Source organism: Protopterus annectens, chromosome 2.part2 (genome assembly GCF_019279795.1).
Source record: "Protopterus annectens isolate FY-2018-M chromosome 2.part2, PAN1.0, whole genome shotgun sequence".
In the NCBI taxonomy this organism is placed as follows: domain Eukaryota; kingdom Metazoa; phylum Chordata; order Ceratodontiformes; family Protopteridae; genus Protopterus; species Protopterus annectens.
Window position 1 is genome coordinate 1,104,705,330 of NC_056730.1, and position 18,554 is coordinate 1,104,723,883.

At 43.3% G+C, this 18,554-nt stretch overlaps 1 protein-coding gene across 3 annotated transcripts in view; it reads right to left on the reverse strand.

Annotated features, from left to right (window-relative positions):
• The window catches only part of KANK1 (KN motif and ankyrin repeat domains 1), a 1,631,365-nt gene that overhangs the window by 184,106 nt on the left and 1,428,705 nt on the right, over positions 1-18,554 (reverse strand). The window lies entirely within an intron of this gene.

Here is an 18,554-nt window from a genome sequence, read left to right on the forward strand (position 1 = left end):
TTGAAGATTGCCCATCCAGGACAGCCTGTACTAACTGACATTAATAGATTTTTTCTTGTGCAGTACCATGCCTATAGGCCCATCTAGGACAGCCTGTACTAACTGACATTAGTGGATCCTTTTCATGTGCAGTACCATGTCTATAGGACCATCCAGGACAGCCTGTACTAACTGACATTAGTAGATCCTTTTCTTGTGCAGTACCATGCCTATAGGACCATCAAGGACAGCCTGTACTAACTGACATTAGTAGATCCTTTTCTTGTGCAGTACCATGCCTATAGGAACCCTCTATTTTTGTTTAAACTGCATTATTTAATCTGCTTTACTAGATGGACTTGAACTTTTTATTCATATTTGGCCATTATTTTATTTGGGGCAACTGATTTATACTAACTTACTATTTTTGTTTCTGCTTGTCCAGTTTTGTCAAGATAAGTCTGCCTTGTCTCAGTCTGGATGCTTCAAGCCATTTGCTGTTTATATCTTCTTACATTTTCATTGCACTTTTTCCTTCAGAACATCTTCCTTTTAGCTTTCTAAAATTTGTTTTAAAGATACAATCTTCTTTCATTATAGTTTTACGCTAGAATGCACACTAGGATATTTACTATTTTTACCATCTCTGCTTGATTCAACATGTTAACATTTGTTGGTTTTTAGTCTGCTACTAACTATATATATTTTTTTAAATCTCAGTTCTTTGCTTGTTTCAGACATACCTAAGCTTTTATGTTTCCCGGGAAGGCTATCTCTACTTAATTCAATTGGTTCAGATGCTTGGTAACTATGTATTTTGTTTATTGCTACTTAATTTTTGAAAGATCATTTCATAGGATCTTAGGAAGTTATCAGACTCATGGCCCTGTTCTACCCTTATTTCCAAGATCAGCACCTATTACCCCTGTGCAAGAGGGAAACAGGTGGTACCCCCGGAGTGAATTTACGGTTACCCATGCAATCGCACAGACTGCGTTTGAAGAGGGCCAATGAGGTGCTCAGTTTGACATGAAGTCCAATGGTCTGGTAACTTCTGGGAGACAAATCTGCCCCTCTAGCAGGTTCTACTAATGTCACATACCAGGTTGAGGTCTCTAGAACGAGTAACCTGTGTACCATGTGACTTGCAGCTATGCAGCATTTCCAATAAAGGAGGGTCAGAGATGGAAAGGAAGAGATCGCCTCTGAGTAGTCTGCATGAAAGTGACAGTGAATTCAGGTGATCCACATAGGACAGATGCTGAAGACCTTGAATTTTGCTTGTGAGGAACCTTATGTGGTCTCTCCAATCGCTGCTGGGTGCTTGGAAAGGTACATACCAAAAAGAGTGTTGTACTCAATTATTGGCCTGATGAAGGAACAGTACAGGGAGATATAACGTATTTTTTTCTGGAGGCAATGCACTTACTTATGAGAAAAGCAATACAGAATGAACTTCTTACCACTGTGGAGATATGGTGATCAAAGGTAAGGTTGCTGTCAACTTGTGTACCCACTGAGTGTTTGCTTAGGATGTTGCTATTGTTGTGGTAGTTAGCAGGAACTTCACTCTTACCGAAAGGGATGATAATACATTTTTTACACTAAGATTAAGGCCGTGAATTTGGCACCAATCATTTGTTTGTGTAAGACCCTCTTGTAGGATGTTGACAACATTTGGAGATTCTGTGACTGCTCCCAGTTTGCAGTCATCAGCAAACTTTGTCAGCCATAGACCTTTAGTTTTAGCTTGTACTTCGGAGAAATATATTCCAAACAGAAACTGATCCCTGTGACACACCACTGGTTACAGGTCTGTTGTTGGACGTGGATTCTCCTACTCTGACGATCTGAGTTCTATCAGTGAGCCAGTTAGCGACCCATCTAACAATATAAGGGTTGATACCCAGCTGGGTGCATTTATCAGTAATGCCTGAAAAGGGGATAGTGTCAAAAGCCTTGGCTAAGTCTAGGTAGTCTGTATGCACAAATTTCCCCTTGTCCAGGGCCTTGTTGACCGTCTCAAAGTCCACCAGGTTTAACAGGCATGACCTCCCTTTGACAAATTCAAATTGAGTAGGGTCAAGTGTTTGGAGATTACCTATATCTTTGCTGATAAGGTCCATGATAATTCGCTCCATGGTCTTGCAGATAAGGTTAGTCAGGCTAATAGGTCTATAGTTCCTGGGGTCAGTGGAAGCACCACCTTTGTGAAAGAGAATAATGGCCATTTTCCATTCAGCTGGGACAAAGCCTGTGTTTAGACTATGATAGAAAAGAGTACCCAATGGTGTTGCTAATTCTTGTTGGAGCCCATGCAGGACACAGCATGGAATGTTACCAGGTCCCATACATGCTGTGCTTTTGGCCTTAGACAGGGCATTTATGACCTACTCATTAGAGATGCAAAGTAGTTGACAGGTGGTAGGGATGTCATGGGGTACATGTGGCAGGGACAGGGGAGTGAAGCTTTCACAGAACCTGTCAGCTGACAGGTTAGTTATGTCCACAGACTCTGTATACGTGGTATCATTAACTACCAGTTTGGCACAAATCTGTGCCTTTCCTTTTAGTTTATGAATGTAAGTAAAGAATGCCTTTTGGTTATCCTTAGTTGTGGAAGCTAATTTGGATTCACAGTTTGCTTTGGAGGACTTCATAAGAAGGCTTATTTGCTTAATTAAGCTGAGGAGGGAGCATTTCCAGTTTAGGGCTTGCTCTCCCTTGCTCTTAGACAGTAGTTTTTTCCTCTTATTGTAAAGCCTGTTCATGGCAGTTGTCCACCAGACAAGGTTTGTTCTTCCTTGAGGAGCTTGTTTTGGTCCTATCACATACAGCCTAGTCAATGCAGTTATACAAGTGTTTGTATAAAGCAGTGGTGTAGAACTTGGCATAGCTGCCAGCTCCATCTGAGGGGGGAGGTGTAGTGAATCTATTTATACCATCCTGTAAGAGTTTATAATCTGCTTTGGAGAAGCATTTTTTTAGTATTTTTGCTGCTGGGGGGGGATGAGGTGTGAAAGTTACTTTGAATGAGACTGACTTGTGATCAGATCTCACCAGGGAAGGCCTCTTAGTGGGGGTGCTACAGTGGTCACCCATACTGGTAAGTACCAAATCCAGGATGTTGGCACCCCTTGTGGGGGTGTCAACCAGCTGGTCCAGGGCACTGGAGTTAAAGTCAAGGAACCTTTGGGCAAGTTTGAGCATGAGTAATTCACCCAGTCAATGGATGGGTAGTTAGTCACCCAAAACCATGGTGTTCGGATGTATCTTGGTAGACTCGAGTAGATCCAAATAGGCAGAGTGGGTGTCCTGATTCATGGATGGGGTCCTGTAACTGGCAAGGTCTTGATCAGGTGTCCTACCAACAGTTAATTGCAAGTATCTCCAGGAAATTATACTGTTTAATCAATCTGGAGGTATTATATTTATCTTTAATGAATATGATATTTTGCCTCCTTCAGTTCTCATGCCTTTACTTTGTGGTCTGAATGTGTGAAAGGAGGTGTAACCCAGTATGGCTAAGGTGCTCTCCACAGTCTTGAACCAGGTCTCCATAACTGCACAAATGTCTGTGTCTTCCAAGGTGAGGACTGCTTCCAGTGAGTGCAGTTCCATGCTAAGACTCCTACCGTTTAGCAGGATAACCTTGAGGTTGTTTTTAGATGGTGTTTTTATGTTGTGAATTTTGTCCTTGAGACACTACCTAAAAAGGCACTATGGGGGTGGCAAGAGCCTTAGCCAGTAGCAGAAATCTCAGGGGTGACAGATGAAGACCATCTCTGGCAAAGCATCAAGGTACGTCAATCTTGTCATCCCAGGCTGAGATACTGAATCCCCTTAGAATGACACTAGAAACTAAGCCAATTGTTGAAGTCAATTATTTTCTGTTTGTATTGAGGCATCCACCGTAGGTGAAGGGAAAATGCTGCTTAAAGCTAGGGACAGACCTGCCTAAGACACACAATCCAAGACCTCAGTCATGTCTCTCTTCATATAGTCCAGAGAGGATCACCACAAGTCATTCACACCAACATGGACTATGACAAAGTCATAAGAGTACCTGTTGTTGAGAGACCTTAATGCATGTGTGATATGGCAGATCCTGGCACCTGACAGACAGCTGACCATGACCTTTTCCTTATCCAGCCTGGTTAGAGAGACATCTGTGTGTCTCACAATGGAATCACCTATGACTAATATGTTTGGTTTTGTGTTTTGCCTTAAGGGCTTGACAGCTGAGACACTGGTGCATAAGTATTATGCAAAGGACGTACAAGGTTTAGTGTGCTTGTGTTTGCGAGGTCTCTGGTGTTTAGGGGTGTTTCTGGTGAGGACTTCCACATATGTAAGTATGTGTGATGTGGGTTTGGGTGGAGTAGGCGGTGAAGCTTGCATGCTGACAACCTGCTCAATGTCATATATAGTGATTGGTGTAAGAGAGCATGGATTCAAGATTCTTAATATAGATGCCTCTCTCACATGTTGAGTTTGTGTGGACTAGAAGTACAGGGTTGTCGGTGAACATAAGACAGTTGCTACACTGCCTCAGGATGCCCATGTCAACCAAGATGGCTGGAGAAACTGTGGGAAATTGTCCATCCATAGTGTTGGGTAAATTTATATGGTCAGAAAAAGAGGTTGCACTTAGGAATGGCTAGTGGGTGAGAGGTGTATTGGTACCTCTGAGGCTAGACCTAGTTTGAGATGGGGTTTTGCTATCTTCAGACTGAGGGACAATTGCTGGTTCTTAACCCTTTTATATCTGGGCAACTCCCCAAGGGGACTTTCTAAGATTGGCCCAGTGATAAAATGGAGCTTTATATATTTTTCTATTATGGGGGGTGTAAAGGCTTCATGTTACGGCCAGTATCAATATTTACCAGTGTCCACCTTGGGATGAAACAACATAGATGTACATTCATCTCTGTGCTATGTTATACATCTACAGTTCTCTCTGGTCATTTGGGACAATTCAGTGGGACCTGCACTCCTGTAGCTCTAGTTGGGGTCCTGTATTCTAATGTCAGGTTGGTGCAGAGCAAGCAGGACACATACTTGATCTACTCTACAAGGCAGACCTGGCACTTATACTGGATATCTGACTAGGCAATACCAGTCTTCTGCTATAGAGTTCACAGGCTAAAGCAGGGGAAGAGCTATGATTTTCTACCAAATAATCTTTGAACTGAGGAAACCAAATGCCTGCGCTACCCACTGCTTTGAATTCACTGTGAGTGTATGAGCAAATTGAGGACACTTCCTCTGGAATTCACAGTTTCTTGTGTCCTCTGGGATGACACTGCTAAGAAGTACGGCTCTGATGAGTAAGTCGCTTATGTAAAATCAATTCCTCTGTTTAATGAAAGAAATCGCGTCAGCTCACGTGCTTAAATCTGCTACCCATTGTCAAGGAACATCAAAAACATTGAACTTTGCCTTCATGCTGGGTGCCAAGACCTGCGACCTGATGGTGAATCCTGCAATTTAATTTGATCATTCTCTTATTTGATTCAAAACTGACATAGCCTAGGAGGCATCCTATGATCTGGTACTGGTGCAGTCAACGAATTTTAATCTGTTCACCACAGATAATATGGCTCCCATGCTGCACCAAAGCCTTCAGGATAGCAGTGCTAGGGATCTCAATGAGTTGGGTTGAGGCCCACAATAGGGCTCTTAAGGCTACATTGGATTCAAGTGGCCACAAGCTGTGCACGCTTCAGCCATCTCAAGCTACAAGAGTTCTGGACTGAACCTAATCCATGTGACTTAAGGAGAGTTGGCTAAAGACTGCAACACAGACTGCATTGCTCTGGCATACTTGAGGACAGACTTACCTAGATAATCATTACTCTTATCTACCTGGCAGAGATCTCTTAGAAGAAGTCCGTATACTTATCTTAAACAGAAAACCACACAGCCACTCTCTGCCAAATTGCTAGCAAACTAAATAGTCTGCACTGCTCAGTTAGCTGGAAGTATTTCACATTAAAAGACTGTGGCTTCGGCATGAATTTTACCTGCAAGCTTAAGTCAGGGTTAAGTGCTAATCTACTGTACCAGTAGGGTTTGGGGCCAGTCTTCTGGAAACACTTCTGTCTTCATTTTACAATGACTTCTCTATTTAGTTGTGATGAGGTCCTCTAGTTGGTTTGCTCCATGCACAGAACTGCTTGTGATTTAGATCCCCATCTAATTAGGATGGTTTTATCCTGGCTAGATGAGTTAGGGCCAAAACTTTCTCAGATATCACAACCTGTTTTTTGGAAAGGATATTTCCTCCTGTGTTAAAGGAGGCACTGATTACTCTCATCCTGAAAATGGTAGATTTAGATTCTGACAATCTGGGCAAATATAAACCTATGTTGGAGCTCCCCTTTATAAGTAAAGATTTGAAGAAGATAGTTTAGTGAATGGTTTTTATGACCCATTCCAATCTGGATTATTTTCCTGGCATGGTTACAAAACAGTCCTTATAAAGGGCTGCTAATGATCTCCTTATTATTTGAGCTCAGTCTACTGGATTGTCACACTTTGATATGGTGGACTAGGGGATAATCTCAGACTAGTTACAGCCTTAAAGCAGCATCTTAAGTGTAGCCCCTGACTGGTTTCCCTTCATAGTCTTTCTGAACACTCTTGCAGGGTAGTGTCTGGAAGTAATTCCTTGGCATAGTATGCTTATCCCCCCGGAGACATTATTAGATGGAGGGAGGTTTACTGTTATGCTGATGACTCAAAGCATTCTCTCTCTCTCTCTCTCTCTCTCTCTCTCATTCCCTCAATAATCTATGCCCGATAAGTTAGCAGATGACTATGAATGCAGTAGGGCCATCTCTGCTGTGCAGAAGAATAAACAGTGACTACAGTACATGTGACCCAAGTTTAAATAGCAGGTGGGCACCTGTAGGGGCTTGGCTAGGAAGGGTGTGTGTGTGTGTGTGTGTGTGTGTGTGCGTGTGTGGCCACTGCCATTCATTAGACCTGACTGACAGATATTAACACTATGAAAAGAAGCGTAATTGAAGCATCCTTGTCTGAGTTTATATTTTCACCAGTCAACCTGGCAAATTTCAGGATGTTCTCACTCTTGGAGACCTATACACACATTTTAATGCCTCCCTGGACTACATGAAAAGAGACATGGAAGAGCTCTCTGATCACGCAGCCAAGGCCGATATGACCCTGACTCTGAGTAGCATCCTGCCCTCACCAAGAATTATACCACGGTATAAAGAAAAAAATTAGCAATTTCAACAACTGGCTAAGTTTCTGGTGTTAATCACAGGGGATCCAGTTTCTGTCTGTCTGGGATGACATGCTCAACAAGCCATGCTGCTTCACTAGAGATGACTTGCACCTGTCACTCTTTGGCTTTCGAATACTGGCCAAGGCTCTTGCCACCCCCATAATGCCTTTTTTAGGCAAGGCTCAAAAGACAACCCACCGCCGTAAATAGCACAAGTAACAAAAAATTGAGGGCAATGCTACTCAGTGCTAGAAGTCTAAACCTCAAAATGCACACACTCAAGGGCACTCCTCAGTATGGAGAAAATCAATATATGCGCAGTAACAGAAACTTGGTTTAAGGCTCCAGAGAGCACCCCAGCACTACCACGCTACAACGTATACCATACATTTTGGCGACAGAACCCGGACCGAAATATAAAAGGAAGGGGCGTATCCATATTCATCAAGGATACCCACACCTCCAGGTTAGTGGCACAGCACGGTGCTTCAGAGATCATCCATGTGCAACTAACAACGGGCAAAACTGCAATTCAGACTGCAGCTTGCTACAGATCATCCACCATATCCCAGGACCCCCATTCCACGTTTCTGGAAACACTGGGAAACATAAAGGTCCTACCAAACACATTGGGTGATTTCAACCATAAAGGTCCTACCATAAAGGTCCTACCAAACACACTGGGTGATTTCAATTACCCAAACATTAACTGGGAGAACTACTCAAGTACTAACTCCCCTGCCCAACATTTCATAGAATTTATAAACTCAAACGCCCTGGATAAACTGGTCAACACTCCCACCAGATGTGACAACATACTGGACCTGGTCATCACCAACATGGGCAACCAATGTTCCACACCGGAGGTCAACCCCTCTCTGGTTAGATCTGACCATAAACAAATCACTCTGGATATCCACATTCCGCCCCCATCCCCCCGGTCAAGGAAACCACCGTGACAAACTTTTCAAAAGCAAACTTCACATTACTTAAGACCGAGGTGGAAAGTTTCAAAGCCCCCATGCTAAAGGATAACGCTGTCCAAGCTGCAAAATTATTTACTAATGCACTCTATGGGCACCTACAAGAATGCACGGATCGTGCTATCCCAAGCAAAATCAAGACTCACTCCTCCAAGAAAAGGAAACCAGTTTGGTGGACCCCTGCCATAAACAAGCTATACAACAGAAGGAGGAAACTAGTACAGAAGAGAGTACAATCCCAAGAAGGGAAGACATCCCTGATCAGCATCAGCAAGAAACTATGATCCCTCATAAAATCATCCAAGGCTAGCTTCGAAAGAAAAATTGCCATGGACTGCAAAGATAACCACAAGGCATTCTTTAGCTATGTCAAGAATCTAAGTGACAATGCTCAGATCTGCTAGGAGTTGGTGCAGAATGGCACAAAATACACTGAACTGACTGAAATCGCCAACATCCTGGCAGACAGGTTCAGTGCAAACTTCACCCCCCCTCTCACCCCCCAAAAAGGCCCATAGCCATACCAGAAGAATGTAGAGCCCCTGAAATCACAGACACTCAGGTTAAAGCAGCCCTCTCTAAAGCCAAAAAGGCAGCATCAGTGGGACCGGATGGTGTCCCAGGCTGCGTCCTACACAAGCTCAAAGGAGAACTAACACCTCACCTAAACACACTGTTCAAACTCAGCCTCTCCTCAGGCTACGTACCCATAGAGTGGCACACAGCAACGGTTATTCCGCTCCACAAAGGTGGAGCCACAACAGACCCCGGGAACTATCGCCCTATAAGCCTGACTAGCTTGGTCTGCAAGGTTATGGAGCGCATCATCATGGAACTCATTAACAGAGACATTGGGAACCTCCAAACACTGGACCCTACTCAGTTCGACTTTGTTAAGGGCAGATCATGCCTCGTAAACCTGGTGGACATCTTTGAGACAGTTACCAAGGTTATACATGAGGGAAAGGTGGTACACACAGCCTACCTAAACCTTGCAAAGGCCTTCAACACCATTCCCCATTCTAGTATTATAGACAAGCTCACCAGCCTGAACATAAACCCCTGTCACAAGATGGGTTGCCAAATGGCTGATGGACAGAACCCACATGGTGAGAGTTGCGGGAGTTAGGTCCGTCTCTAAACCGGTTACAAGTGGCGTTCCCCAGGGCTCAGTCCTAGGACCCCTCCTGTTTGGCATATACTTCTCAGAGGTACAGGCAAGCACAGGAGGACTATGGCTGAGCAAGTTCGCAGACGACTGCAAACTAGGGGCTATAACTGACTCTCTGGCTGACACAGACATCTTCCAAAAGGATCTCACTGAGACGGACACCTGGTCTCAAAATCATGGCCTCAAGCTAAATGCCAAAAAGTGCACAGTCATCCCCTTTGGAAAAAACAAAGTACCCACAAACTGCAACATAGGTGGTAGTCCCCTAAATATGGAAGACGTAATAAGGGATCTGGGGACCCAAGTAGACAGTAATCTCTCTTTTGATAATCACACTGCCAAAGTGGTTAGAAAATGCTTCTATGTGGCCCACCTAATCACAAAAGGGTTCACATCCAGATCAAAAGAGGTAATTGTGCCCCTCTACTCATCAGACCCATCAGAGTACGACGCCCCATTTGGGATGTACCTTACAAGACACCTGCAACAGCTGGAAAGTCCACAGAAGTACCTCACCAAGAGGATCACTGGCCTCAAGCAGATGCCCTATGCAGCTCAACTGAAGAAACTCCAGCTGTATTCGGTTACATACTGCCTACTCAGAGGTGATCTCTGCCTGACATACTAGGCCATGTCCATCCCAGAAATGATGGACATGCTCCACCTAAAGAAAACCATATCCCCTTGAGCCACACGCTCTAGGGATCTAAACCTCACCACAACAATAAATAGGACGTGCTAGAGGGATAGATTCCTGTCCCAGAGACTTCCCATGCTTTGGAACAAAATTCCAATCTACATTAGGCAGAGCTCCTCACTAACACTCTTCAAGAGAAACCTTGATGAGTAGATGGGAAACAGAAAGTTTACCCCGGGGAATCATGCTGTAAAGGAGCGTCTAATAGTTTTGATTTAACATGATCTGGCAAATTTTGTTATTTTAACCAAGCATGCCTCCTAATGACAGAACCTGTAACAGCGGTCCTGCAGAAGGCCTCAAGAGAATCAAAACCACATTGCAAAGTATGCTTTCCAACTTGTTCAGCTGCATGCAATAAATTCTGCATTTCTTTATTGTCTGCACATTCTGTATTTGCTGACATTTTCTGTTTAAGCAAAGACATAAGATATTGCTGATACTTATGCATATGAAATTGGCAATTTAAGGCTCTTACAGCAAAGGTAACAGAGGTATAAATCTTTTTGCCCCATCTGTCTAGGGCCCTAGAATCCCTATCAGAGGGGATAGGGTTTTTTGCAGTAGAAGCCTTGACCCCTTTGGGACCCTGAGAGAAGGTTTCTGGGTCAGCTGCAGGGTTCTTATAGAGAAATTTATGTGAATCAGGAACCCTATAGTATCTGTCTGGCTTAACAGGGGCTGGTGGTAAAGAGTCTGGAGAAAGACTGGACTCTGAAAAAACATCATCTACAATGTCGAAAACAGGCAGGATATCAAGGGGCCTGTGTTGGGGCAATAAAAGGAAGTCTCTGAGCCTTTTCTTGGATTCTGAGTAGTCTTGGCTTTCCCAGTGGAAATGCTCCTTCATAGTATGCAGTGTTTCCCCAAAAGAATAATCCTCAGGAGGAGAGGCTGAAGGGATAGATTCTTCAGCATCCGAATCCTCATAGGGAGGAATAGAGTAATCCTGTTCAGAGGAGGAATCAGAGGAAATGGAAACCTGGTCTGAAGATTCATATTCTAACTCTTGCCTAGGCCTCTTTTCAGTAGGGGGATGGCAACCCCTGATCAAAGTAATAAGGTCTTCGGCCATTTTAAGCATCTGTTTTTTAGGCATGGAGGCCTGTCCAGGTGAATGCTGTACTTGTTTCTTTGTCTTTAGATCTTCTTTAGTCTTTGCCTTTGTAGCTGAAGTAGGTTTCACATATAACTGTGTACGCCTGAAAACACCCTCAGAAGCCAATGCCTGCACAGCAGCTCCGGACCCATATGAGGGAATAGTTTCTGAGTGTCCAATACCTTGAGTTTCCAGAGGCCCAGTCGGCTCTACATGGGAGTCGGAAGCGGCCTGTGGCTCTGAGGTAGTGGGCGTCAGGGGCTGCGAAAGCGCCTCACTGAGAATCGGCGACAGGCCTAGAAGAAGCCTAGTCATCGGTTTTGGATCTCGGATGCCTGTCCTTTTCTTTTCATTTTTTGTAAACTCCGGTAGTCGGCTGATCTGACGGCATTATATAACTAAATCTTCTGCCAAAGTAATGGAATGCAAAATTTTACCGACGCTTAATAATGCGTTGGTTAAATCTAGCACAAAACCGACAACTAACGATGTGGTCAGGGCCTAGGCAAGGAATACAGCAAGAATGAAAATCCTTATGAGGTATTTGCTTCCCACAAGAAATACAGTTTTTCTGACATCGGTCTGGAGCAAGAAAAAAGCTTCCCCAATGGGGTACTTAGCTGTAATGAAGACTTCGGATCTGAAATTCGAATTTGAAAAACTTCAGGAGTCGGCCGACCGGCACTTGTGAACTGCTTTTGCTTCGGGCACCGTGCAGCAAGAAAGACTGAAGAAAATGGCGTCGGCTGCATCTTTTATACCCCTGGCGCACGGACGTCAGGGAAGAGGTGACAGCAACAGACGCCGGACCTAGACTTTGGAACTCAGGCCGACTGCGGGTAGGCTGCCAGCAGGATAACCCAATTGTAATGACTGCAACAGTGAAACACGATGAACATCAGAAAGTTTACCCCGGGGATCACTTTAGTGGCTCTGCTGGACAGAGGCACACAGAACTAATCCAGGGGGGTGGCGAAAGCCAACACATTCTGGCTAGGCTTATAAATGCCTTTGGGCAGATAGCCTAGTACCTACCTATGAACCTATAATGCAGAATTATACAATGGATATCTAAAAAAAATATATATATCCCCTGTGTATGGCATTCACCTCCTTGCCATAAGGGAGAACTTTACTATGTAGCAAAAAAACAGCAATGACGATTTGTAACTTCGCTGCTGAACTGAAGTTATGTACTCACTATAACATTAGATCTCCATAATCCACATTCACCCACTTCAACAACAGGACTGTCAGCTCCAAGTGACAGTTTCTTATAGCCTTCAAGACTCTCCCAGCATCCAAAATTCCTCTTCTAGTCTTTCCATTTATTCTCCAGATTGACATTACATTTATGAACAGAAACTTAAATGGCAACTGGCACAGAAGATTAAAGCTTTGAGCTGTAGTTCCTGCGGTGCAGGGTTTGACTCCCTCGACCCTCACTTGCCTACTATATGACCTTCAGCAAGTCACCTAACCAGACATTGCTCTCAGGTTGCCCCTGAAAAAGTAGTGTGCATCCAGCAGGCCTACCTGGTTAACAAATTTGAGTTGTTATTGATAACTATACAAATGTTCTACCTCCTAGGTCTCAACAGTAGGAATTTTTTAGGAAGGTTGGTAGGTTTATTGAAGTACACGACCTGGAACTAGAAATCACATCCATCTTGAAGTACCTAGCAGAAATATACAGTGAAGCCCATGTTGTAGCTTTACATATATTATTACTGTGGCATTCCTGAATAAAAACGAGAGAAGTAGCCATCACTCTAGCAGAATGTGCCTTGAGTTTATTATGTGCATTTTTGTTGCATGCTCTGTAACAAAACATAATGCATTCTTACAGCTCATGGAAAGAGTGACATTGGTAACTTTTCAACCTACTCTATTTTGGGTAAAGGCAATAAAGAGTTGTTCATCCTATCTAATACTGTTTATCCCCTCCAATTAAAAACATAACTGATGATGGACCTCCAGACAGCACAGTACACTCATTTGATAGAATACTGAGGAAAAATACTGTGATATTGACTGACTGGTTGAGATCCTTTTCTGTGGCTACCCTTGGCATCAATTTTGAATTTGTGTGTAAAGAAACCTTATATTTATGAAAAGTAATGTAAGGAGGTTTGGCTGAAAAGGCCTGGAGTTCTGAAACTCTCCAAGCCAAAGTTATAACTAATAGAAAAAAATGTCAACCAAGATAAGAACTTGAGAACAGCTTTAGCCTTTTGTTTGGAAGGCAGAAGTATCAAGTTTTCTAATAAAACATTTAAATATCCAAGAGGCAGGCAGAAGTTTGGAGTAGGGTTCTTAAAAGGAAATGTCCCTATAGAAAAGCCCTACACGCCTTTAGGGGCAAAGTTAAGAAGTTAAGAACAGTCTGATCTGTGATGAAAGCTGGAAACAGCAGCAATATGAATTTGAATAGTAAAATAACTAGACCTTCGATCAACTACAAAAGCCAGAAACCACAGCACTGCAGGGATGGCAGTTGGATATGTATATATGACCTTGTTTTTAACAAACAGAGAAAAATGTCTATTTGCTAAGGAATGTACTGCTGGGTGACTTCTCAGATGCTATAAGAATATGCTACCCTGGTAAATGACAAACAGTCCCTGACCATTAAGCTTCCACTACTCTTTCCCATAACCTCATGCTGAATTCATACATGCGGACAACAGTACAAACATGAATATATATATATATATATATATACATACATACATACATACACACACACACACACACACACACACATACATACCTACATATATATATATATATATATATATATATACATATACATACACATACACACACACATACCTATATATATAGCCCAATAGGCTGCCAAAGAGCACACAGTGGAGGACCAGTAAAGAGAAATAAAAGCAAACTCTGTGTGACCACCAAGCTGAACTAAAGTAAAATACGATTTAATGACTACAATAAAAACATCATCAATTCATGTACTGGAACATATAAAAAAATAATAAAATGACAGATGAGTGTTTTACATTACTTCAGCTTGGTGGACACGCAGAATTTGTTGTTAGTATGTGTGTGTAGACCCGGTTCAAGGCTCCTGAGAGCACCCCAGCGCTACCAGGCTTTGCCTCGTATCATGCTTTTCGGCCCCCAAACCCGGGCCAAACCACAAAGGGAGGGGGAGTGTCCATATTCATCAAGGATACCCACACCTCCAGGTTAGTGGCAACTCATGAAGCATCGGAGACCATCCAGGTGCAGCTAACCGTAGGCAAAACTGCTATACAACTGGTTGCATGTTACAGACCACCCTCCCAATCTCAAGAACCCCACTCAGCCTTCCTGAAGACATTGGAAGATATGAATGTCTCACCAAATACCATCATATTGGGAGACTTCAACTACCCTAACATAGACTGGGTGCACTATTCTAGCCATAACACCCTAGCCCAAAGGTTCCTGGAATTCATAAACTCAAATGCAATGGAACAGCTAGTCACCTCTCCCACAAGGGGGGATAATACACTAGACCTGATCATCACAAACATGGGGACAAAATGCTACACACCGGAAGTACTGCCCTCACTGGTGAGATCTGACCACAAACTAATCACCCTGGACATACATTTACCACCTCCACCCCCAGCACAAAAGACTACAGTGAGAAACTTCTCAAAAGCCGACTTTACACTTCTCAAGACTGAGATGGTATCATTTAAGCCCACAGGGCCAATGGAAACCACATCCCACAGTGCTGAATCCTACACAAATGCTTTCTATGGACATCTCCAAGAATGCATGGATCGTGCAATCCCAAATAAAACCAAGACCCTCTCCACCAAAGGAAAGCATCCTGTCTGGTGGACCCCAGCCATAACAAATTGTATAACAAAAGAAGGAAGCTACTGCAAGACAGAGCAAAATCCTATAAAGGGAAGGCATCTCTGATCAGCACTAGTAGAAAGCTACATTCTCTCATAAAAATATCCAAGGCCAACTTTGAGAGAAAAATCGCCAAGGACACTAAAGATAACCACAAGGCATTCTTCAGTTATGTTAGAAACCTGGGCGGAAACCCTCAGATATGCTCAGAGTTAGTACACAACGACAAAAAATTTACCGAACCCACAGATATTGCCAACATTCTGGCAGACAGGTTCAGTGCAAATTTCTCCCCTCCCTCAACTCCCAAAGAAGAAATACTCATCCCAGCTGAATGTAACCTCCCAGTCATCTCTGATGTCCAGGTGAGAACCGCCCTCAGCAAAGCAAAAAACACAGCATCTATGGGACCTGATGGTATCCCCGGCTGCGTGATACGTGAACTCCAAGAGGAGCTAAACCCGCATATAAAAATGTTATTTAACCTTAGCCTTACTACAGGATATGTACCTGAACACTGGCGTACAGCAACAGTGGTCCCACTCCACAAGGGAGGCTCCACTACAGACCCTTTGAACTACCGCCCCATAAGCTTGACCAGCCTGGTTTGCAAAGCTATGTAAAGAATTATTATGGAACTCATAAACAACGACATTGGGGACCTACAGACACTTGATCCCACCCAGTTCGGCTTTGTAAAGGGCAGATCCTGCCTTTTGAACCTGGTTGACTTTTTCGAAACAGTTACTAGAGCCACTGATGACGGCAAGGCAGTCCATACAGCCTACCTGGACTTGGCTAAAGCCTTCGACACAATATCCCAATCGGGGATCATAGATAAGCTAAACAGCTTAAATGTAAATCCATATGTCACAAGATGGGTTGCAAACTGGCTAAAGAACAGAACCCATAAAGTCAAGATTGCGGGAGCCATGTCAGACTCAAAGCCAGTCACAAGTGGTGTCCCACAGGGCTCTGTTCTGGGACCCCTCTTGTTCGGCATTTACTTCTCAGATGTGAAAGCAAACATGGGAGGGTTGTGGCTGACAAAGTTCGCAGATGACTGCAAACTAGGCACCATAGTCAATACACCAGCTGACACATACATCCTACAGAAAGGCCTCACCGAAATGGACAACTGGTGCCGGAATCATGGCCTTAAACTGAATGCCAAGAAATGTATAGTCATCCCCTTTGGGAAAAACAAAGTAGCCACAAATTATCACATAGACAGTAACCCACTGAGTACCGAAAAAGTAATCAGAGACCTGGGGACCCAAGTTGATAGTGACCTCTCATTTGACACCCACGTTGCCAAAGTGGTTAGAAAGACTTTCTACCTTGCCCACCTTATCATGAAGGGGTTCACATCCAGATCAAAGGAGGTCATCGCGCCCCTGTACTCCTCCCTTATCAGGCCCATGACTCAGTACAATGCCCCATTTGGTATGTACCTCACCCGGCACTTACAACAGCTGGAGAGACCCCAGAAGTACCTCACCAAGAGGATCAAGGGTCTCTAACATATGTCATATGCTGCCAGGCTAAAAAACTCCAGCTCTATTCAGTAGCATACCGCCTGCTCAGAGGTGATCTGTGCCTGACGTACAAGGCCATGTCCAACCAGGAATTGATGGACATGCTCCACCTCAAAAAATCAAAATCCATAAAAACCACGAGAGCCAAAGATTTAAACCTCAGTACAAACATGAATAGAACATGCTGGAGGGACAGATTCATAACTCAGAGGCTTCCCATACTCTGGAACAAAATCCCAGTCCATGTTAGGCAGAGCCCCTCACTGACTCTCTTCAAGAGAAATCTTGACGAGTGGATGGGAGATCGTAGGTTTACCCCGGGGGTCACCCCTGTGTCGCTACTTAACAGAGGCACAGTAAACTAATTTTAATAAGTAAGGGGGTCTTCAATGTGTCACTAATAGACAAAGGCACAGTATTCTAAATTTATTCTATACACCTTAGTACCACTACATGGGGTGGCGAAAGCCACATCTCTAGGGCTAGGCTTGCAAATGCCCCAGGGCAGATAGCCTAGTACTAAACTATGTGCGGCACACACACACACACACACACACACTATAATAAACCAAACATTCAGAATAAAGAATGATTTTAATGTCATCACAAGTGATCAAACAGTCTGATTATCTCAGTGTGCTGACATTACTTTCAGTAAGATTGAAGTACAGAGGGGATTGGAAATTTGCCTTTTCCCCACTACTGTGTGATCTCAAGAGTCTGTAATATATATGTAGCAGGAGATGTGGTGAGTGAGGGAGACTTGCCCCCCTGCAAACATTTTTTTTTGCTTTTAAGTATTTTATGCTTTGATCTTTTAGATCTCTCTCTCTCTCTCTCTCTCTCTCTATATATATATATATATATATATATATATATATATATATACATACATACACGCGAGCACACACACACACACAGATAGATATACACATACACACACATACATATACATATATATTTACATATACAGATATACACATGGGATCTTGGGATTTCACAGAATGCAGACGATGCCGAACTTTACTTGCTATGGGCACTTCTGATCGAAATCTCCGAATTTTGAGGAAGGCCAATAGCTCTTTATGAGAGACTGCTGTAGAGTGAGCAGGAGGATTTAGCCTTCCTGCACTGGAATGCAATCTCTAAGACAGTGTGTGGGAGGTGCAGTCCCCTACATAAAATATGTTTTTACATTTATTTTTTATTTTGGGATTTGATTATGCTGAATCGATGTTTTGGCTTTCAAACGTGTGTGTTGAATGTTATGCCACAGATCCACATATAAATATACGTATACATACATACAAATAATAGAAAAATGCTAAGCAATGTTTTTTTCTTCCAATATATTTTTTGCTTCCCTTCCACCACCCAATACATTCAGTAATTAACCACCCATCCCCATCTTACAGACACACGTCCTTCTCTTAACACCTAGCATACAGTGATACCAAGAAGAGGAAAGCAACTGCCAGAGTTCATGGCTATCATCTGGTTACAACTGGGAATTGTTTTTTTTTATTTTCTAGTCCCACTTGTAGGAAATGCTGAGCCCAGTGTGGGTGCATGCTTCTGCACACCTGGGATTCCCTGTACGTTTCTGGCAAGAAAAAACAAACTTCACTTCTTGACCTCCTCCCCACCTGGTCAGGGCAGAAATTGATCAACATCTTTCCTTCAGAAAGGGAGGAACGAGCTTCAGTCACTCACTCCCATCCATTCATTCATCCTTGAGTGTCTCATCCCAAGCTGCTAGGTAAACCTAGTCAGCTAATGCAGAGCCATCAAAATCAAACTTTGCCCCTTGTAGTTATGAGGTGAAGACCTTAACCTTGTGGTTGTGAAGTGAAGTCTTTAACCTTGTGGTTATGAAGTGAAGACCTTAACCATTATGCCAAACCCTCCTGTCATTATTTGGTTACAATAGCTACAACTAAAACTAACGGTCTA